The sequence below is a fragment of the Delphinus delphis genome, chromosome 15, assembly GCF_949987515.2.
Source record: "Delphinus delphis chromosome 15, mDelDel1.2, whole genome shotgun sequence".
NCBI classification, from domain to species: domain Eukaryota; kingdom Metazoa; phylum Chordata; class Mammalia; order Artiodactyla; family Delphinidae; genus Delphinus; species Delphinus delphis.
Window position 1 is genome coordinate 18,067,622 of NC_082697.1, and position 22,731 is coordinate 18,090,352.

Genomic DNA, 22,731 nt, shown 5'->3' on the forward strand with positions numbered 1-22,731 from the left:
TTTTCTTATAGTGTTTGTGTGAGAGAGAGAGAGACAGTCAGAGAAAGAGAAAGGGAAACATTTGACATGTACTGGGTTGACCAAAGTTCGTTCAGGGGCTTCCCTGGTGGCGCAGTGGTTGAGAGTCCGCCTGCCGGTGCAGGGGACATGGGTTCGTGCCCCAGTCTGGGAAGATCCCACAGGCTGCAGAGCGGCTGGGCCCGTGAGCCATGGCCGCTGAGCCTGTGCGTCCGGAGCCTGTGCTCCGCAATGGGAGAGACCAAAACAGTGAGAGGCCCGCGTACTGCCAAAAAAAAAAAAAAAGTTCGTTCAGGTTTTCTGTTAACATCTTACAGAAAACCCGAATGAACTTTTTAGCCAACCCAATATATAAGAATATGAATAATATCAGTTATGAAGCATCATAGTAAAATAAACACCCATGAACCCACCACCCAACTTAGGAAGTAGGATATTATCAATACCTGGAACTTCACTATGTGCTCTTTTTTTTTTTTTTTTTTTAATATTTATGGCTGCGTTGGGTCTTAGTTGTGGCATGCAGGATCTTCGTTGCGGCACATGGGATCCTCTGCTGTGGCGCGCGGGCTCCTCGTTGTGGTGCACAGACTTCTCTCTAGTTGTGGCGAGTGGGCTCCAGAGCATGTGGGCTCTGTAGTTGTGGCGTGTGGGCTCTCTGGTTGTAGCCCACGTGCTCAGGAGTTGTGGCGCACGGGCTTAGTTGACCTGCATCATGTGGGATCTTAGTTCCCTAACCAGGGCTCGAACCCGCATCCCCTGCATTGGAAGGCGATTCTTAACCACTGGATCACCAGGGAAGTCCCCCATGTGCTCTTTTCTGATCCCATGCCCTGCCTTCCAGGGCCACCCCTCATGCCCTAACACTCCACCAGCCACATAACCACTCTCATGACTTTTCTCCTAATTCACTTGCTTTTCTTTATTGTTTTACTATTCATGTGTGTGTCGCTAAACTGTACCTTGCTGACTGTTGCTTGCTTCTGAACATCGTAGAAATGGCATCACACACAGAAACAGCACTCTTCTGTGGCTTGCATCTCCTTCCACATTGTTCCTAGAGTCATATATGCACATACCTATAGTTTAGTATCGTTTCATTGCAGTGTAGCATTCCATTGTATGGAGATAGTACAATTTATTTAACTATTCTCCAAAGGAGAATTAAGTTATTTCCTTTTTTTTCCCCCTATCATGTCTACTAGTCCGGTCATTTCCTTCCCTCATTTTCTCTCTTCTCTGAAACTTACATCAGTCAATTGTTGAATCTTCTGGGATAAGCCTTGAATTCTATTAGCTCTTCTGTCCTGTTTGCTCTTTCTTTGTAGTTTTTTTCTACTCTCAGAATTTCTCAAATTATGCTCTAAATCATCTATTGGCTTTTTTTAATTTCTGCTAAGATGTTTTGAATTTTTTAAAGCTCTTATTCTCTCTAAGTTCCTTTTCTTCTGTTACTCCTGTTTGTAGTTTTCGTAGATACAAATATCATGGAAGGGGAAATTTCCCCCTTTCCCCTCTTGAGTTCTTTTGGCTGCTCTAATAGTTAAATTGACACAAGACAGATTAACAGGAGAAAAAAAATTAATTTGTGATCACAGAGGTCTCATAGAAGTAGGACCCTCTAAGTGACCAAAGCAGACTGTTTATATATCATTTTTAGACAAAGAAATACATAATTATTTGTGAGGATTTCATAAATCAGCGGGGCTTGTGCTTAAGGTAACAGACTAAAGAATAAGTAATGAAGTTTGTTTATAGCTTTCTTAGCCTTGAGTTCCCTAATTCTGGTGATAAGGTTGCTTTCCTCCTGGTTTGGAAGGGTACTTTCATATGGGAGAATTATTTCCCGCTTTTCAGGGAGTTAGAGTGCGGTTTTCTATGTAAATCATTTTTTTACCAGCTGTTTCTCAAGTAACCTTAATTGAAAATAATCAATATGCCATGGAGACATATTTTGAGGCAGCCTGCCCTGGGTCCCAAAACAAACAAGGTTTAGAATTTTCTTGCAATTTTCTTTCGCTTTCTGCATTCCCTGTTTCCTCCTAGGGTGGTTGGTTGGGTGATTAATGCATTTAGGTCTCTCTCTTTCATGTTAGAAACTCCCCTCTCATGTCAAGGGATGCTTAGCTGTTGTCTCTGACATGAGTAAAGGCACCACAATGCCGAGTCCTGGGTACATCGGTGGGGCTTGCCTGCACGTGGGCTTTACAGTAGGCTGATCAGTTGGGCACTCGGCTATTTCACCAGGGAAACACCAGATGCTAATAGGTCTTTTCTCTTGGCCTAGTCGATTTCCAAGAGAGGAATCTTCCATTCTTCCTCCCAGAGGATGTAAGCTGATCTACCATCATTCTGGCTGCTGGGCAGGGAAAGTGAGTGAGGCGTTCGCCACCCACCTCCAGGTAGGCTTTCACTGAATGCCCATTTTTAGCCCTGTTCTCAACTGTGCCTCGTGTCTCCGAGTCTCTTAGTTTGACTTACCCATCGTCTTCCACTGCAGGGGAGGGCAGTCGTCTGGTTGTGTGGGGTGGGAGGGGAGGTCTGGGGGTCTCCCTGTGCCTCAAACAGATGCACAGCCAACACTCCCTTCCTGTTTTCAGTCCTACCCCTCATCCCCATCTTCAGGGCTGTTCCAGTTGGAGTCCTGTGGCAAGGAGTCCACCTGCTCCTCTTACTGTGCACGACCTCCCTTCTCAGGGTTAGATTTCAGCCTTCTCTGCTCTCCTAAATCAGTTACCACTGACTTTTCAGCTTTTCTTGTCATCTGTCTTCTGTTCCTGCATCCTCTCCAGCCCTCTTGGTCCTTGTGGATACATGCTTTTTCCCTGTTAATTTCTCTACTCTCATTCTGAGGCTTTGGGGACAAGGTGGAAAGAAATGCACGTGTTTTCAGTGTCACTGCCTCCACAATGCACAGGCGTTGGAATGTGGAAAATACCCGAGAGGAGGAGCAGAGGAAACTGCAGGAAGTCTGCAGCAGCCTCCGGTTCTCAGAGCCTTGCCATGGCTGGCCAGATGCCTGACATGGTATCCAGTTCTGTGGTGAGCAGAGAGGAGTTCTCTGCGCGTGTGTTCAGAACAGTGACACTTGTGCGGAGAACAGCAGAGGAGGGTGCTGTTGAAATGAGGAAAGAGAGTCAGGCTTGGCTGGAGCAAGCGCAAGTCTACTGGAAAAGCATTGATGGCCAAGATCCAGCTGTATCTCACCCATCCCATTCCCCCCGTTAGGAGAGTTAATCCCAGGGGAGGCACCGTTGCACACTCTTGAGGGACAGCCCAGGGTCGCAGAGGTCACCAGCAGCCCCTCAGACTCAAGGGGTCCATGTGGCTATGACTCCAGTCCCTGAGGGTAACTTCATGAAGTGGGGAAAACAGCAGATTTCTCATCCTCTGTCAGAGGGCCATCCCCAAAAGCCAGGACTTGGGCAACAACAACACCGGCTACTTTGCTTCCAGCATGGGGTAGATAGCCACAGACAGGAGAGCTGTGTCTCAAACATGATGCTAACTTGCCCTTGGCATCTAGCAAACCAAAGTCAGGTGGGGCGGGTTCTGAAAGGGAACAGAGCAGTAGTCGCCTGTGCAGCCAGGGCTCCATGACCTGGGGTGGGGACTTTATTTCCCCCTCTAGGAGGGGAGCTGAGTAGTTCCACGTGCAGGTTCTGAGGGGCTGATCCCAGGACTTGGTGTGAGTGCTCACCCTTCCTTTCCGACCGTGAGCACCCTGCAGCCCTCCTGAGATGCTAACCCATGCCTGAGAGAGGCTGGAAAATGGGAGAAGGAAGAAGTATGCTCTGGGGTATTTTCAATACCACCAAGCAAGTCTTCCAGCTCTTAGCAGATACCGACTGGGTGTCCAACAGTTGAACTCAATTCTGACTGTCTACCTAGAGTTAGCACCAGAGGCCACAGTTTAAGGGCTCAGTTCTGCAAGACTGCCCCAAATTCAGATGTGATGCCAAAATTCGGCCTCTGTACACCAGTACTGAGTTCAATCTCGGAGACAGTTTTGAGTGAAGTAGAAAAGAATAGCTTTATTGCTTTGTCAGGCAAAGGGGGCCACAGTGGGCTAATACCCTCAAAACTGTGTGCTCCGACCTGGAGAGGGTAGTGAGGAGTTTTATCATAATGGTTCAAAGAGGAGGGCATGATCAGCTCACGGACATTCTTCTAATTGGTTGGTGGTGAGGTAATTGGGAGCCATCATCATCATCATCAACCTTCTGGTTCCAGCTGGTCTGGAGTCTACATGCTTGTGGGCAGCATACTGTTAACTTCTTTCACCTGGTGGGGCTTTTAGTCTCTGCAAAACAGCTCAAAAATATTGTTATGTGTATCCCTTGAGGGAGAACCAGGACCCTGCCCCAAGGCTGCACTATGTTTTTTGACTGCTCCTCCCTTGTCTCCACATCCCTTCCCTTCCCTGATTAGGGACTGTTTGAACCTGTCCTTTAGAGCTCAGGGAAGGTAATGGAGGCTGAATGAAGCCTATTTCATACAAACAAAACTCGAGGGACACAGAAAGGCTTTTTTTTTTCTTCTTCAATCTTTATTTTATTTTATTTTTACTGGCAAGCCTCCAATGCAATGATAAATTGGAAGTGTTGATACAGCGTATCCTTGTCCCTTTCCTGATTCCACAGAGAATGTGTTCAATAACTTACCAGTAAGCATAATGTATGCTGTAGTGTTTTTCACTTGTAGATATTCTTTATCAGGAAAAGGAAGGTCCCTTTTATTCTTAGTTGGCTATGAGATTTTATCATGAATGGGTATTGTCTTTTGTCAAATTCTGCTTTTGTGCCCAGGAGCCCCACAGGTTCCTTTTCGGTTTCAGGTGTAAGTCCAGGTTGTCACCTCTGCTTCTGACCGACCGGCTATAGATTGGTTAGAACAGCTCACAAAGCTCAGGGAAACATTTACTTACATTTACCAGTTTATTAAAAAGGATATCACAAAGGATACAGATGAGCAGCCCACGGAAGAGGTCCACGGAGGTGAAGTCAGGAAGCCTCCTGAGCTCAGGAGCTTCTTCTGTCTGTGGGTCTAGGGTGCTCTGCCCTCCCAGCAAGTGGATGTGTTCACCAACCCAGAAGCTCATCAAATCTCCTTGCGCAAGAGTTTTTATGGAACTTGATCTGCAGCCCCCAACCCCTTCCCTTAGATCAGGGGGTGGGACTGAAAGTTCCAATCTTGTGAATCACTCAGTCTTTCTAGTGACCAGCCCCTTCCTGAGGCTATGCAGGGCCCCCTCCCCCAGGTCATCTCATTAGCATAAACTCAGATGTCCTAGAGAGGGCTTGTTGTGAATAACAAAAGATACTCCTATCCCTTAGGAAAGTACGGGGATTTTAGGAGCTCGGCTCCCGGGACCAGGGATGGAAACCAAGTATATTTCTCATTATACCACACGTGCCAACACCATATCCTCAGTGACAGCTGCTTCTGCTAAGGGGTGGCATGACTCCCATCAGTGAGGAAATCATCCTCCACACGGCAACCTTTCCCTCGCAGAGATGGGGAAGGGAGGGGAAGGGAAAGGCCCCGAAGCAGATACTATTGGTGCTGTGCCCAGAGCCCCCAGGACTCCTGGACTGTTTTTATGCACACTAGGTCTCCTTGTGATGTCGCTCCCAGAAGCCTGCACCTGATCTCTTGGTAGAGAACCTAGGAATGTGTGTCCCACCCACCCCCCGCCAGGACTGACGCCGAATCTGGCCTCTGTACCCCAACACCAAACTAAATCTCAGAGATAGAGATTTGGGTGAACTAGAAAAGAATAGCTTTATTGCTTTGCCAGGCAAAGGGGCTCACAGCGGGCTAATGCCCTCAAAACTGTGTGTCCCAACCCGGGGGTTGGGGTGGGGGGAGGGTTGTGAGGAGTTTTAGTCAAGGGGAGGGGTTGCTGATAAGGATCCAGGTGCAGGCAGGACCTGCATTCCTTCAGTCTAGAGATCTTCTGGCATCAGGTGGTCTCGTGATCTGTGGTTCTCGAGGTTATTGAACTGTGACCTTCTCTCAGGAACATCTTCCGTTTGGTGGGGGGTTTAGTTCTGCAGAAGGGCTCAAAGATATTATGTATATCTCTTGAGGAGGAAGCAGAACCCTACCCCAGGGCTGCAGTATTGTTTCTTGACTGCTCCTCCCTAATCTCCATATCCCCTCCTTTCCCTGATTAGCAACTGTTTGAACCTGCCCTTTGGAACTCAGAGAAGGGGACACAGAAAGGCTTTTGTGCCCAGAAGCCCCACAGGGTCTTGCCCGGTTTCAGGATTAGCCCTTAACAAATGACTGAAAACATGGGGGTATAGCCCTCCAGCTTTCTTGCTCCTTTGTTATTTACTTATTTATTTATTTGGCTGCACCGGGTCTTAGTTGCGGCACTCGGGGATCTTAGTTGCCACGTGCAGGATCTTTATTTGCGGTGTATATGCGGGATCTAGTTCCCTGACCTAGGGATTGAACCCGGGCCCCCTGCATTGGGAGCGCAGTCTTAACCACTGGACCACCAGGGAAGTCCCTGTGGGGTTAATTTTAAAATGTCTCCAGAGTTCCCATGAGAGATTGCTTCAGGCCTGCCCCGCCTTGGGACACTGCTTGCTCTCTCTGTTTCCTTAGCCTCCTTTCTTCCCAGGTCTCACTTCCCCACTCACTGCCCAACCAGTTTTTTTTCTGGGAACACTTCTTTTTTTTAAATTTTATTTTATTTTATTTATATTTATTTTTGGTTGCATTAGGTCTTCGTTGCTGTGCGCAGGGGCTACTCTTCATTGCAGTGCGTAGGCTTCTCACTGCGGTGGCTTCTCATGTTGCGGAGCACAGGCTCTAGGCATGCAGACTTCAGTAGTTGTGGCGCACGGGCTTAATTGCTCCGTGACGTGTGGGATCTTCCCGGACCAGGGATTGAACCCGTGTCCTGTGCACTGGAAGGCAGATTCTTAACCACTGCACCACCAGGGAAGCCCTCTGGGAACACTTCTTAAATAAATAATTTTTACATGAATCCTCTTCTTCAAGTCTCTGCTTCTGGAAACTCAATCTAAGACAGCCTCATCTTTCAGAGTCCTTGCTGGTTCTTGGCTACTGCAAAGTGGGACAGAGTGGGCAGCCCTTTGTTTATAAAGCACTGTAAACATGCTGCAGATGTGAAAGGTAGACCCTGAGATGAGGAAAGGGTGGAGACTTAAATTGTTGTTTCAAATCAAAGGGAGAGAATTGGGCTTCTGAAGGAAACCTGGAGGGGTAAGAAGAGGCAAAAGCTGGGAGTTTGAGGTGGAGAAGGGGATGAGCCACAGGGCAGTATAAAATGTCTCTGTTGCACCAGACCTTCAGTAAGGACTGCTACTCATACAGACACTGTGTGGGCGTGATGTTTGGGGTAAGGCTGCTTGGGATGCGATGCTGCAGTGCGCACCAGAAGGGCAGGATGAGAAGGGAAGACGGTCCTGAAACTGAGCTCATTCAGTGGAAGCAGGGATTCTGAGCCAGAGAAAATATAATGCACCACACGTGCACTACACACACACACACACACACACACACACACACACACACACACACACACACACACACACACACACACACACACACACACACACACACACACACACACACACACACACACACACACACACACACACACACACACGTCTACCAAGAGGGGAAAGGGATAAGATTCCTCCTCTGAGATCTGAGTTATGCATGAAAAGGACAAACTTGAAATAACTGAAGGATAAGTTCTAAAGTCATTGCAAGAATATCCAAAGGCAGCTACAGCATACCAACAGCAGTTCCCAGTGAAAATCGATACGGTGACTCCCACAGCAAACAGGAGTTCATGGAAGGTGGGGGAGGCAGCGTCATCCAAACCCACCACAAGGGTCTTACAACATGGCACCACCACCCCACGTGACCTGAGCTCTTTCCCTGCAAGCCCAGCCCATGACAGAGTCAGGCAGCCCTCCTCCCTCTGCCCTGCTCACCCAGGGTCTCAGCAGCAGTGCCAAGAGCCCTGCCCCTTCCCTGCCTCCCTCTTCTCCACCCTGCTGCCAGCTTCCTCTCCCTGTGTGCCAGGGTCTCAGCGGCGGGTGTTCCAGGGTGAATGAGGTCTAATGTGGTCGGGAGCTGGGAATCCGCCTCTCAATCCACTCCCATCTCTGACTCTTTCCCCTTTTAAGTCTTTATTCCACAAACATTTATTCACCACATGCAACTCACCAGGAACTGCTGTCTTTGTTCTGTCTCCATCCCTGTTCCTGTTTCTTTTTTACTCTCTCTCCCTGACTCCATTCCTGACTCTTTTTTTCCTCCTTTCCTCTCTTTCTCTCTCTACCTTTCTCCCCTTCCCTCTCTCTATCCCTTCTCCCAGTCCTGGCCCCTTTGAATTAAATTGTCCTGAATCTCTGAAGACAGATGACACAGCAAATTTGACAGTGCCCACAGTAACTGACAAGTCACAAAGCAGTTTGTGGTAACAAGTCCTTATTTTTGTTGTTGTTATTATTAGGAATAACCGTGTAACAAATGTGATTTTAGATCTTTATCTATGTCTCTGATTAATTCCTTCAAGAGCGCTCCCTAGGAAGAGTATTTTTAGGTCAAAGGGTACAGGCATTTTTAAGGCTTGTGATATAATTGGAAAATTGCTTTTTCAGGAATATTGCACATGTAACTGGACTTCTTTAAGTTCATACCAACCTCAGATTTGAGATGGGGTCACACATGTTTCTCCAGGGTCCTTGAAGACACTCATGTTCTGGAATATCTCTGTGGATTGGTTGGTTTGCAGAGGACATGCCCAGTCCCCTTTCTGCACACTTAAATATTCATTTGTTGATCTGTTCAGCACACACTTATATCAAGCATGTGCCATGTGCTAGTAATGACCCTGGACTAGACTTTGGTGATTCTTTTTGGCTACACAGCATGGCATGTGGGATCTTAGTTCCCCGAGAAGGGATCAAACCCATGCCTCCTGCAGTGGAAGCTCAAAGTCTTAACCACTGGACCGCCAGGGAAGTCCCCTAGACTTTGGTGATTGAGAGTTTTGCCAGAATCATGGGTGACTCCTTCCTTCAGACTAGGCACAATTCTGGCATTTGGTATTTTTTAAATCAACAATGAGAATTTTCTTACAATGCGAGACAGAGCGTGATCAAAGATCATTTGACCAGCCATTATTTTCCTACCCAGACAATCATAAACAACATTCAGTTCTCACCCACACTGCCTTCAGACTTTATTGGTCAAGGCTTCTCCTTTTTTCAAACATCAAAACAGCTTTGATGTCCTATAATTTTTTTTTTTTTTTTGCGGTACGCTGGCCTCTCACTGTAGTGGCCTCTCCCGTTGCGGAGCACAGGCTCTGTACGCACAGGCTCAGCGGCCATGGCTCACGGGCCCAGCCGCTCCGCGGCATGTGGGATCCTCCCAGACCAGGGCACGAACCCGTGTCCCCTGCATCGGGAGGTGGACTCTCAACCACTGCGCCACCAGGGAAGCCCTGTCCTATAATTTTTAATCACTGCTTGCTATAGGCTGAATGTTTGTGTCCCTCCCCAAATTCATGTGTTGAAACCTAATCCCCAATATGACGGTATGAGGAGGGTGGGGCCTTTGGGAGGTGATTAAGTCATGAAGGTGGAGCCTTTACCAATGTGATTAGTGTCCTTATAAAAGAGACCCCAGGGAATTCTCTGGCGGTCCAGTGGTTAGGACTCCACACTTTAACTGCTGAGGGCCCGGGTTCAGTTCCTGGTTGGGGAACTAAGATCACACAAACCATGTGGCGTGGCCAAAATTAAAAATGATAACATAAATAAATAATAAAGGAGACCCCAGAGAGTTCCCTCACCCCTTCCTCCATGTGAGGACACAAGTAAAAGAAGGTTATCTATGAACCAGGAAACAGACCCTCACCGAACACCAAATCTACCAAGTACCTTGATCTTGGACTTCCCAGCCTCCAGAACTGTGAGAAATAAATATATGTTGTTTGCAAACCACCTCCTCTATGGTAATTTGTTATGGCGGCCCAAACAGACTGAGACACTGCTTCAAAGAAGGGAGGTGTTTTGCCCCCTTTATTTCCTCCCCTAGGGTAGAATTCATGGATCGTGATCCCCATCCATGTTATTCTCCCTTTTCTGAGGTAGGTTCAATGGCCAGCCTCTCTCTCTTATCCAACGGGTACATGAAAATATCAAGCATTATGTATTCAACTTGTTGCAACCTGTGCTCACATGATCACAGATTCATAGATTTTGGTGTAACTTGCTCACTAATCACAAATTTTAGCTATTCAGTGAGTGTCAATGGATGTTTTTAGGTTTCCAAAGAGGAATTCAACTACAGATCTCCCAGAAGGTTGAGATGCACTTAGAAGCTTAACAGTGCATGTTAATCAGATAATCACAATACAGTAGGATAAAAGCTTTTCTGAAGTTGTACTATATGGGAGGTAGGATTTGAGGGGGAACCCAGAGGTTAAGTCCAAAACACAACAAGCAAGGGCGAAAGACCTTATTAACTGTGTATCAGTCAGCCACTGCTGCCTAAAAAACACTGAAATTATCTCAGTGTCAAGCAACAATACATATAGTATTAGTAAATTTCTCACTCAGGTGACTGGAGGTTTGCTGGGCATTGACCTTGATCTTGTCTGGGCTTACATGAGCGTGGCTCTAAGCCATGGATTTGGTTCAGGTCTATTCCGTGCATTCTGGACCTCATGTGTACTAATATCCCATTGGCCAAAGTAGGTCATATGGCAAAGCTGACAATCAAGGTGCAAGGAAATACATTCTTCCCATGGAGGTGTAGTGAGAAGCAATGAATATCTGCTGAATAATCATCTAATCTACCACAAGCAGGATCTTATAGAACCAAGGGATGTTGTTCTAGGGAAAAGTAATAGGAACGACTAGAGAGGAACCACATCAGGAAAGACAGGGGGACACAAGGATGTGTGAGACATTTTGGGAATTGTGGGTGTTTTGAAGGACAGAAGCCCAGGGCACTTGTGAGAGATGTTGAGTATGTGTAGGAAGCTAAGTCAACAGAGGGAGACAGGAGCCAGTATCTCAGGGTTGGAGGAAACCTAAAAGATCTGGATAGACTGGGGCAAGAGAAGATGCCTGCCCTCCCTTTTGGATTTTCAGGGGTTCCTGCTCTGTCTTTTGAAGTCCCTACTTCCTGGATGGGGGGATCCTTCCACTAATCCTCTGTGCTCTCTAGGCAACCAATATTACCTTCTCTTCACCATCCAAGTAAAGAACTTCATTAATTCTCCTTTTCCTCATCACCTCCCATGCCCAGCATAGCATCTAGTAAATGTTTATTATATATACCCCAGAATATGTGAACAACTGGGAATTCTTTTTTCAAAATTACTTTTTTCTATTAAGGCATACTTATTGAAAGAATGGCACAAATCGTGAATAGGAAAGATGCATAGCCTGTTGGCAGAAATATCCACCCTCACACTTGAATCAATAGCCTTTCAGATTACATGCAATGTAATTACATAACTAGAATCATATATTGTTATCTTTAACCAGCTTTTTTTATATCAACTCAAAACATAAACCTATCACATCCTGTTTAATGGCTGCATTGTCTTTTATTATATGGCTATAACATCATTTATTCAATCTCTTAATTTTCACTGCTAGAAATTATATTCTGAAAAATATACTTTTAAATATATATCTACGGGCTTCCCTGGTGGCGCAGTGGTTGGGAGTCCACCTGCCGATGCAGGGGACGCGGGTTCGTGCCCCGGTCCGGGAGGATCCCACATAACGCGGAGCGGCTGGGCCCGTGAGCCATGGCCGCTGAGCCTGCGCGTCGGGAGCCTGTGCTCCGCAGCGGGAGGGGCCACAACAGTGAGAGGCCCACGTGTTGCAAAAAAAAAAAAAAAATATATATATATATATATATATATATATACACATATGTATATATATATATATATATATACACATATGTATATATATATATACCTACTGGACTAGTTATTTGTCTAAGCATAAATTGCTAGAAGTAGAATAGTTTGTTGAAATGCATACCCACTTAAACTTTTCATACATATTGCCAAGTTGCCTGCCAGAATGGCTGTATCAGCATGCATTCCTATCATTGATGTCTGAAAGTAGCTTTCCCTCACATACTTGACATCACTGGGTATTACACACATAGCTAATGTAAACAGTTTTATTTCATTGTTATTATAATGGAATAGTGGCATTTTTATGTCTTTGTGAAAAAAACATATTTTTTGAACTGGAATTCTCCCAGCAGAGTCATCAACAAATGTGAGAGTAGAACACAGATATTTTAAGAAAGAGGACTTATTAAAGATAGAAATGGAAATCAATAATTTAGAAAGCAAAAAAAAAAATAGAGTTGATAAACCTAAGAGCTGGCTCTTTTAAAAAGGAAGCGGTAAAACAGAAGAAGAAAAAGTTAGAACTATCAAGCATGAGCAACAAAATAGGGGATAAAACAAAAAAAAACCCACAATGCCAAATGTTGAAATTTATGTTATATGTCTAAAAATTTATCTGAAATGGCTTTCGTGAAAATATAAGTTCCTAAAATTGATTCTAAAGAACCAAAACCCCTTGATAAAATAGAAAAGGTTGTAAATAATCTAAGCTCACAAGCAACAGCACCCAGATGGTTTTATGAATGAGTTCTAGGAAATCTTATTTTAAAATACTATTTCTATGTCATTTTAACTAGATATTTAAACTAGCACAGGAAAAGATGTAATTTATAATACAAAAATGCAGTGTGTTTTCTAATACAAAAGTCTAAATAGGCATTTATAGACATGAAAGTCTTAAATAAAATATTAGTAAGTTATACCCAGCAGTATATTAAAAGAATTGTGCATCAGGATCACATAGTGTTTATTCCAGGAAGAATGATTGGTTCAACATTAAATAATGTGTGTTGAATCAAGCATTCTGTAATACATTAGATGGTGAAAGGAAAAAAGCCTATGGTCATCTCAGTATATGCCAAAAATGCATTAATTAAGATGTGACATCTATTTCAGATCATGATAATGACAATAATGGCAACAATGGCAGTAAATATCTTAGTAAGCAAAGAACGGGAGGGCCAAGAATACACATTTTTTTTTTTTAAATCAGAAGCCACAGCAGCAAACTTAATGGTAAAACATCAAACATTGTTTCCATTAAATGAGGTGCTAACTATTATTGCTGCTAATCAAAATGTTTCTGAAGTCTCAGAACAATGTCATTCGTTAAGAAAAAGAAATAAAAGAGATCGATATTAAAATAAATAGCAAATTATCTTTATGTCCAGACTATACTCTTTTCATTTTAGGAAATCCATGAAATCCAACTGAAAATATTACTGAAACTAATAAGAGAAGTCAATAAAGTGGTTCAGTATAAGAAATACAGTGAGAGGCCCGCGTACCGCAAAAAAAAAAAAAAAAGATATTCTCAAGACTACATTTCCCATTCTCCCTTGCAGCTAGATGTGTTCATGTGACTAAGTTTTGACCAATGAGCGTGTTTTTTTTTGGCTACATCCAGAAATCTTCCTCAAGAGACTGCTTACATGCATCCTTTCCCCTTCTCTAACCACTTTGTCTTTCCTGCTGCTTGGGACGTGAAGTCTGAGGATAAGTCTGGGTAGACTGGACTTTGAGGATGAAGTTCACATGCTAGTTACGGCAGAGCAGAAAGCTGGAAGGAGCCTGGGTTCCAGAGGATTTTATGAAAGAGAAAAACCACATCAGCTCAAGATTGCCTACATCTGGACCTTAACATGAGGGAAGAATGGGACTATCTTTTTTTTTTTTTTTTTTTGGCGGTACGCGGGCCTGTCACTGTTGTGGCCCCTCCCGTTGCGGAGCACAGGCTCCGGACGCGCAGGCTCAGCGGCCATGGCTCACGGGCCCAGCCGCTCCGCGGCATGTGGGATCTTCCCGGACCGGGACACGAACTCGTGTCCCCTGCATCGGCAGGCGGACTCTCAACCACTGCGCCACCAGGGAAGCCCCTGGGACTATCTTATTTAAGCCATTGTTACTTTGGGTTTTGTTCGTTTACAGGTGAATCTAATCCTATCTTAATAAACTTTCATATTCCCCTCATGCTTATATAATTATATTCAGACTTATTTAAGACACATACACAAGTATTATACAGTAAGTCCCGTACATACGAACGAGTTCCGTTCCAAGAGTGCATTCATAAGTCCGATTTGTTCGTAAGTCCAGCAAAGTTAGCTTACAAACCCAACTAACACAATCGGCTATATAGAACTGTACTGTAATAGGTTTATAATACTTTTTACATAAATAATACATTTTTTAAAAAACCCAAAAATAAAACATTTTTAATCTTACAGTACATTACCTTGAAAAGTACAGTAGTACAGTACAACAGATGGCATACAGAGGTTGGCATCGAGTGAACAGGCAAGAAGAGTTACTGATTGGAGGAGGGAGAGGAGGTGGGAGATGGTAGAGCTGAAGGATCGTCAACAATAGGAGATGGAGGGCAAGCTGTAATTTCACTCACGCCTGACGTTGATGGCTTAGGTTCTGGTTCCTTGCTGGATTCAATTCTATCTACCCTCTTGAAAAAATAATCCAGTGATGTCTGGGTAGTAGCTCTTTTTTTCTCGTCATAGATAAAGGTAGCACTGGATTGCGTTCTGAATGGCTGCTGCGACCTTCGTGTACTGTTCTACATTTGGATCCTGTGCTTCAAAAATTAACAGTGCCTCCTCAAATAAAGAAAATCCCCTTGCCAGTGCCTGTGTCATGAATCTCTTCGGTTCTTCAGTTACTCCTTCTTCCTCTTGTCTCTCTTTGCGCTTTTAGCAATACCAGCTGTATCACCACTGCTTTTACACTTGCTTCTGGATATCCTGGGCTTGAAATAAAGATACTGTACTACTGTACTCTATACAGTACTGTACAGTAAAGAACACAAAAGCACAAACACTTGTAGAGGATGCACGCACATGACAATGTACCCCAGACACGTGAACTAACTTATGTGACTGGACATGTGAACGCATGTTCATATCTTTGAAAGTTCGCAACTGGAAGGTTCATATGTAGGGGACTTACTGTATAGGATTTTTTCATTATTTTCAGGGAGGGAAAAAATACTTTCTTCATCTTGTTTTCTTCAGTAAATACAACCTTGTGAAATTCTATCCATGTCAATTAGTATAGCTCTAATTCATATTTTTTGGTGACTTCAAACAAGTACCAGACCTGATTCCCCAATCCTCCCATTATTGGACATTTGCTTTGTTTCCAATTTTTCTCTCACTATTAACACAATGAAGTAGTAAACATATGTTCTTGTGTACTGTTGCTGTTGTTTCTGAGGGATAGAATCCTAAAAGTAGGCTAGCTGGATGAAGGATGAAGGGTATATGTACTTTTTTTCTTAGGGTGTATGTATTTTAAATTTTAATAGATGTTACTAGATTGATTTCCAGAAAGCCTGCATCATTTACATTTCTTTATTTTTGGGCTCTGCCCCGTGGCTTGTCGGATCTTAGTTCCCCAGCCAGGGATTGAAACTGGGCCCTCAGCAGTGAAAGCGTGGAGTACTAACCACTGGACTGCCAGGGAATTCCCTGCATCATTTACATTTCCATCAGCAATGTATGAGAGCACCATTTCTCCACATCTTCACCAGCAATAGTTCCTTTTTATTCTTTAGCAGTCTAGTGGATGTAAAATCTTGTTACCTCAATTTGCTTTTCTCTATTAATTAATATCTGATAATATAAGACTCTTCTTAGTTTTCAGGCATTTGTTCTTTCCTACGAGGTCACTTTATCCAATTCAAACAAAACCCTATGATAATCTAAATGGAATTCCAATAAATTGACATATAAATTTGGAGAAAATTAACATTTTTATATTAAGCTTTCCCTCCACTTTTTATTGATTTCTTTATGTCTTCCAATAAACTGTATAGTTTGTATACAGCTTTTCCTATGCCTTTCCTTTTTTATAATTAGTTCTTAAGTTTTTGACTTTTTAATTTAATGTAATTATTTTTGGCCGTGCCGAGTGGCTTGTGGGATCTTAGTCCCCCAACCAGGAATTGAACCCAGGCCCTCGGCAGTGAGAGCAATGAGTCCTAACCACTGGACAGACGGGGGTTCCCTCCTATGGCTTTCTTATTAAATGCATCCTTAAATATTCTTGATGTTTTGAAGTTATTATTAATAGAATATTTCCCCATTTCCATTTCTAGGTATTTATTAGTAAAATGAGAGAAATGCTATGGATTTTTTATATATTTATCTTGTAAGAATCCGCCTTATCAAATTATCTTACTCATATATATTTTTTTTAGTGGAACCTCTTGCATTTTGTTATTAAACAATAACATTAGAAAATAAGATACTTTTAGGGACTTCCCTGGTGGTGCAGTGGTTAAGAATTCACCTGCCAATGCAGGGGACGTGGGTTCGATCCCTGGTCCAGGAAGATCCCACATGCCACAGAGCAACTAAGCCCATGTGCCACAACTACTGAGCCTGCACTCCAGAGCCCATGAGCCACAACTACTGAAGCCTGCGCACCTAGAGCCTGTGCTCTGTAACAAAAGAAGCCACTGCAATGATAAGCCCATGCACCGCAACGAAGAGTAGCCCCTGCTTGCTGCAACTAGAGAAAAGCCTGTGCGCAGCAACAAAGACCCAATGCAACCATAAGTAAATAAATAAATAAATTTAAAAAAAAAGGAAAATAAGATTTTTTTTAGCTTTTTATTTCCAATGCTTATGTTAGTTATTTCATTTTCTCTTTTGGCATTTTCTAGAACCTCCAAAACCATGATAAATAATAACAGGCCAAGTTGCTTGGCTTTTTATTCCTCTCCTTCAATTGCTAGTGTTCCTCCACTCCTATCCTTTTTTTTTTTTAATATTTATTTATTTGGTTGCACCGGGTCTTAGTTGCAGCAGGCAGGCTCCTTAGTTGTGGCATGCAAACTCTTAGTTGCAGCATGCATGTGGGATCTAGTTCCCTGACCAGGAATCGAACCTGGGCCCCTTGCATTGGGAGCATGGAGTCTCATCCACTGCGCCACCAGGGAAGTGCCCCCTCCACTTCTATCCTTGGTTGGACCACTTCACAACTTATTCGAGGCCGAGAATAATGGCTGCTTTTCCCAACACTCTATCCCTTGCACCCGGAATAGGGCTGAGCACATACTATAAAAATGGGAAATATATATATATTTGAAGAAGCAGAAGTAGCCAAATGTTGAGTTCACTGAGATCAAATAAGATAAGAATTCAAAATGTATTTTAGATTTAACAAGAAGAAAGTCATTGATGAACTTGGTGTTAGTATTTTAGTGGTTGGGACAGAAGCCACAGGACAGAAATTTTGGGAATAAGGCACATGAGGCATGAAAGAACTTTTTGTGCAAACCTTTGGGTGCCTGAGCTCCCCTCGTGCTTACGGGGCACTGACAGCATCTCAGGATGGCAGAGCCTGTGGTGTACACAGAGCTGAGATGAGCCATGCTGAGGACTTTGAGCTCCAGCTTGGAGGCCCTGGGCAGCTATGGAAGAACTTTAGAGAGTCATGCTATTCGAGGTGCTTTTTAGGAAGATCACTCCTTCTAAAGAAAAGAGAATACTGTTTCTTGAATTCAGCCATTTCCCTCCATCCTTATTTGCATCGCCTTTCCTCAGATCACCCCACTCATCTCCTCTCAACGTATGGATTGCTGCCACACCTTCCTGGTCTCTCTCCATACGTTCTTGTCCCTCGTCATTTCATTTTTCACATCAGCCTCCAAGGTAATCCCTTTATTTTGTTTTTGTTGTTTTGTTTTTCAGAGTAAACCTTTTCTAGGTTACAAATCTAGTCATGCCATTCTTCTGCTTAAAATACATTATTGGGGGCTTCCCTGGTGGCGCGGTGGTTGGGGGTCCGCCTGCCAATGCGGGGGACGCAGGTTCGTGCCCTGGTCCGGGAGGCTGCCGCGTGCCGCGGAGCGGCTGGGCCTGTGAGCCATGGCCGCTGGGCCTGCGCGTCCGGAGCCTGTGCTCCGCGGCGGGTGGGCGGGGGGGGGGGGGGGGGGGGTGCGGCAGTGGGAGGCCCACGTACCGCCAAAAAAAAAAAAAAATACATTATTGGGAGTCAGTAAAGCATCACTCTGGCTTCTATGGGATCCAGACTTCCCAGGTGAGCTCCTGACTGTGTCAACATCCATCCTTTGGTTGATAGGAATGAGCTAGCTTTTATACTTACCTATATTTATCTGGGGAATGATCCAGATAAATATCTTTGGAATCCTAAGGAGAAGGTCAGTTTCTACGCTAGGGAAACAGAGCTCAATGAGGATCCAGTGACCATTCTTTGAGGTTTTGGGGGTGAAGATCTCCTCAAAACTATTTATTCTCCCACCCCAGAGCCAGTTCAAATTGTGCTAAAAGCTGTTAATGGTGCTTATCCCATTCCTCTGCTGAATGTTCCTTATAGGAGGTCTTGATGCCCTGTGTCTGCTGGGATGGGGGAATGAGTTCTCTGGAAACAGTCCAGTCTGTAGGTCTGTGTCTGAGGAGAGAACCAGGAAGATGTGATGGGGTTTAGGAAAGAGTTCTTGGAAGAATCCACAATCAAACCAGTTCAAGGCTAGGATTCAGGAATAGATGATGCTGACAGTGGTGTGGCAGGACTGGTTCCCGTCTCAAATCCTGGTACCTCCTGAGGCCAAGATAGCACAGGTGGTAAAACGGTTAGATTCTGAATATATTTTGAAGATAGAGCTGATAGGATTTGCTGACAAATTGAACATAGGATAAGAGAAAAAGAGATAGACCAAGGTTTTGGGGCTAAGCCATTGGAAGCATGGAGTTGCTGTTTCCTGACATGGTGGTGCTATAGGATGAGCAAGTTTCGAACAGGTCTGAAATTTAATTTTGGACGTGTTATGTCTGAGATGCTATTAGACATCTAAAGAAGGATATCAAGCAAGTAGTTGGATATGCAAGCCAAGAGTTCTTGAGAGAAGTCAGGGTTGGAGATACAAATTTGAGACTGGATGAGGTCACCAGGAAGTAGAGATAAAGAAGAGCATCAAGGACTGAGTCTGGGGAAATCCAGTTTAGTTGGAGAGTTGAGGAAGAAGCAACAGAGAAGACTAAGAAAGAGTAGTTATTGAAGTAGAAGGAAAACTAGAAGAATGCACCGTCATGGAAGGTAAGCACAGGAAGTGTTTCCAAGAACAGAGAATCATCAACTGTGCCAAATACTGCAGGTAGGTTATATTAGTCCCAGCAGAACTAAGCTGCCGTGATAGAGACATCCCCATGTCTCAGTGGCATAGGCAATATGTTTATTTCTCACTCGTATACAGTATATTCAGCAGCAGAGGGGAAGGATAAAAGGAGAGGAGAAGCGGTTCTCTGCTCCATGATGATAATCAGGGTCCCATGATGCCAGAGGCTGAGTCATCTTCAGCTTGTGGTTTTCTTTTTCAATTTTATTTATTTATTTATTTATTTATTTTTGGCTGCATTGGGTCTTTGCTGCTGTGTGCAGGCTTTCTCTAGTTGCAGCGAGTGGGGACTACTCGTCATTGCGGTGTGTGGGCTTCTCATTGTGGAGGCTTCTCTTGTTGTGGAGCATGGGCTCTAGGCATGCAGGCTTCAGTAGTTGTGTCACATAGGCTCAGTAGTTGTGGCTCGCAGGCTCTAGAGCACAGGCTCAGTAGTGGCACACGGGCTTAGTTGCTCCGCGGCATGTGGGATCTTCCCAGACCAGGGTTCAAACCCTTTTCCCCTGCATTAGCAGGCAGATTCTTAACCACTGCGCCACCAAGGAAGTCCCTCACCTTGTGGTTTTCAAGGTCACTAAGGGTGCCGGTGTCAGCCAGTAAATGGGGGTGGCAGTTGAGGATGGTGCACGGGAAATGTATTGGTAAGAGTCTGGCAAGAAACAGGACACATTCAAGTTGGGTAATTTGAGAAGGGTTTAACAAAGAGACTACCTATAAAGGTGTGAGTAGGACTTCCCTGGTGGTCCAGGGGTTAAGACTCTGCACTCCCAATGTACAGAACACGGGTTCCATCCCTGGTCAGGGGACAAAGGTCCCACATGCTGTGCAGTATGGCCAAAAAGTAAAAAAAAAGAAAGAAAAAAAAAAGCTGTGAGCAGGGGCAGGAAAACTATTATAGGATTCCTGTAACTCTGATATGGTTGATAGTGGGAGCTATTACCACCCCAGGTCTGAAGAGACAAGAGAAAGTAAATGGTAGTGGAAATGGGGGAGAGAAAGAACTACATGAGGAGAGATGCCAGACTGAAGCTTTGATTTGAATCAGAGGAAAACAGCCAACTCAACCCCACAGGAGAGAGCCAGGGGAACAAATACCCTGACCCCACTCTGTTCCCTCCCTTCAGTCTCCTGCAGGTACCTCCCATTGACTCAACCCAACCAGAAACCAGAAGGCTCATTGATAAAAGTCCCCAGCGGTTAGGCTCCCGAGGCACATAACAGCATGAGGAAGGTGAGGAGTGGATCTGGAGGAGCAAGTATCCAGTACAAGACGTTTCTATGAGTCAGGCTTGGAAGTTGCATAACTCCCTTCCACCCACATTCCATTGGCCAGAACCCAGTCATGTGGCCATATGTAACTACAGATAAGTTTAGGAGATATGGTCCAGTTAGGAAGAAAGAGAGATTTGGTGGCCAGATAACCCCTCTCCAACTCATGGTCAAGCAAGATAATAACTGTCCATTGACCACTGGATTTAGCAATATGGAGGCCATTAGTGATTACAATAATCCAGTCTTGGTAGAGTGGTGGCTGTGAAAACCTAAGTGGAGTGGATTCAAGAGAGAATGGGAGGAGAAGAATTTGGACACAGCAATTATCAACAACTACTTTCAACAAGTTTTGCTGTACAGGGAAGCCAAGCAGTGAGGTAATAGCTGAAAAGGTTGTGAGATCAAGAGGGTTTTGCTCCTTTTTTTTTTGGCCTTACCACTCAGCTTGCAGGATCTCAGTTCCCCGACCAGGGATTGAACCTGGGCCACAACAGTGACAGTGCTGAATCCTAACCACTATACCACCAGGGAACTCCCTTGCTTTGTTTTTTATAATGAAGAAATAAAGCATATTTTTATGCTGATAGGATCTTCCAGTAGAAAAAAAAATGATGCTTCAGGAAAGAGAGAGTAAATTGCTGGAGTGATGTCCTTGAGTAAGAAAGAAAAGATGGGATCTAGTGATAGGGCAAAGGTTGGCCTTGGGAAAGAACACAGGCAGTTCATCTGTAGTGACAGAAAGAAAAGCAGGATATATGGACAGAGTCCAGGTGGGGAGTAAATGTGTGCTTGTCAAAGTTCTTTTCCAATCACTTGTATGTTCTCAGTGAAACAAAAAGCAAAATTATCTGCTGAGAGTGAGTCCGGAGGATTAACTGTCAAGGGTTCGAGCAGAAACAAGACAATACAACATAGTTACCTAAGAGGATATGAGAAGTTATACCCAGAAGTTAATCTTCCCAGTGGAGATGGTCCAAGTGTCTCTAAGATATTCCACTCTGAGTCCACACCCAGGTGAAGCCCTCTGGCCCTGCCTTTCTCCATTCTATCTATAGACCTCTCCTTGCCCTAATCCAACATCAGAACTAGATGGTAATAATAGATAACACTTTTTGAGCACTTACAAATTCCAAGCACTGCTCTAATCACCACACATGTATTTAGTCATAATAACTCTATGACGTGGGTACTACTGTTATCAACCCCATTTTAGAAAGGCACAACAGATACCCACACTGAATTCAAACTCAAGCAGTCTGGCTCCAGAACTGCCAGTCAAAGGGCTGGCTTTTGACTTCCTTTTTTTTTTTTTTTTTTCCCATGCCGAGGGGCTTCAGGGATCTCAGTTCCCCGACCAGGGATTGAACCTGGGCTATGGCAGTGAAAGCCTGGAATCCTAACCACTAGGCCACCAGAGAACTCCCTTGACTTCTACATGTAGATCTATACCTACCAGAAGTGTCAGAGTGATAAACCCTAGAGGGTGCTGGGCTTGAGAGGAGTAAATGAAATTTTAAAAGGTCAAGGGGCTGGGGCTCATAGGTGGGTATGAGATGCTGTGTTTAGGAGGGGCTTTCTGGGAACTTGCTGCTGAGAGATGGGTGGCCACATGGTGACCCAGAGAGCCTAGGACCAAAAGGCAGAGCCAATATCAGGAAGACAGGGACGAGCTGAATAGGCTGGAAGAGACCCTCACGTCTTCCCCATCCTGTGTAAGCTTTGCATCAATCAGCATATAATGCTTGATTTAATGTTGACTTAACGTTCCCCTGGTTCCATGTATGTTGCACTGGCTGAGAGAATCTGTTCTGTTCTCATGATAGGGAGGCGTGGTGCTGTGGTGGCCACAGTAATGATGATACTGTGGTAAACTAGCTCCCAACCAATGAACACTTCATCAACGAACAGTGAACTTCATGAACTTTATCAATGAAAAATTTATCAATGAGTGAAGAACCATGTATTTTTTTTACATTATGTCATTCAATTCTTCTAATACCCCTGTGAGGCACACAGCACTATTCCCATTTTCAGATGAGGAAAGTGAGGCTCAGAGAGGTTGTATCAGATGCCCAAGGTCACAAAGGTGGTAAGTGGTGGAGCTGGGGCTTCAAGCCCAGGC

At 44.4% G+C, this 22,731-nt stretch overlaps 1 long non-coding RNA gene and 1 other non-coding gene across 3 annotated transcripts in view; one reads left to right on the forward strand and one right to left on the reverse strand.

The window, feature by feature from the left end:
- LOC132438499 (uncharacterized) overlaps positions 1-22,731 on the forward strand; it is a 58,174-nt gene that overhangs the window by 6,889 nt on the left and 28,554 nt on the right. For both annotated transcript variants that reach the window (XR_009522202.1, XR_009522203.1), the window contains exon 2: positions 2,306-2,420. This is a non-coding gene — a long non-coding RNA (uncharacterized lncRNA). The remainder of the gene's footprint in view (positions 1-2,305; positions 2,421-22,731) is intronic.
- TRNAD-GUC (transfer RNA aspartic acid (anticodon GUC)) lies at positions 21,069-21,140 on the reverse strand. The gene has a single exon. It is a non-coding gene; the product is annotated as a tRNA-Asp (tRNA).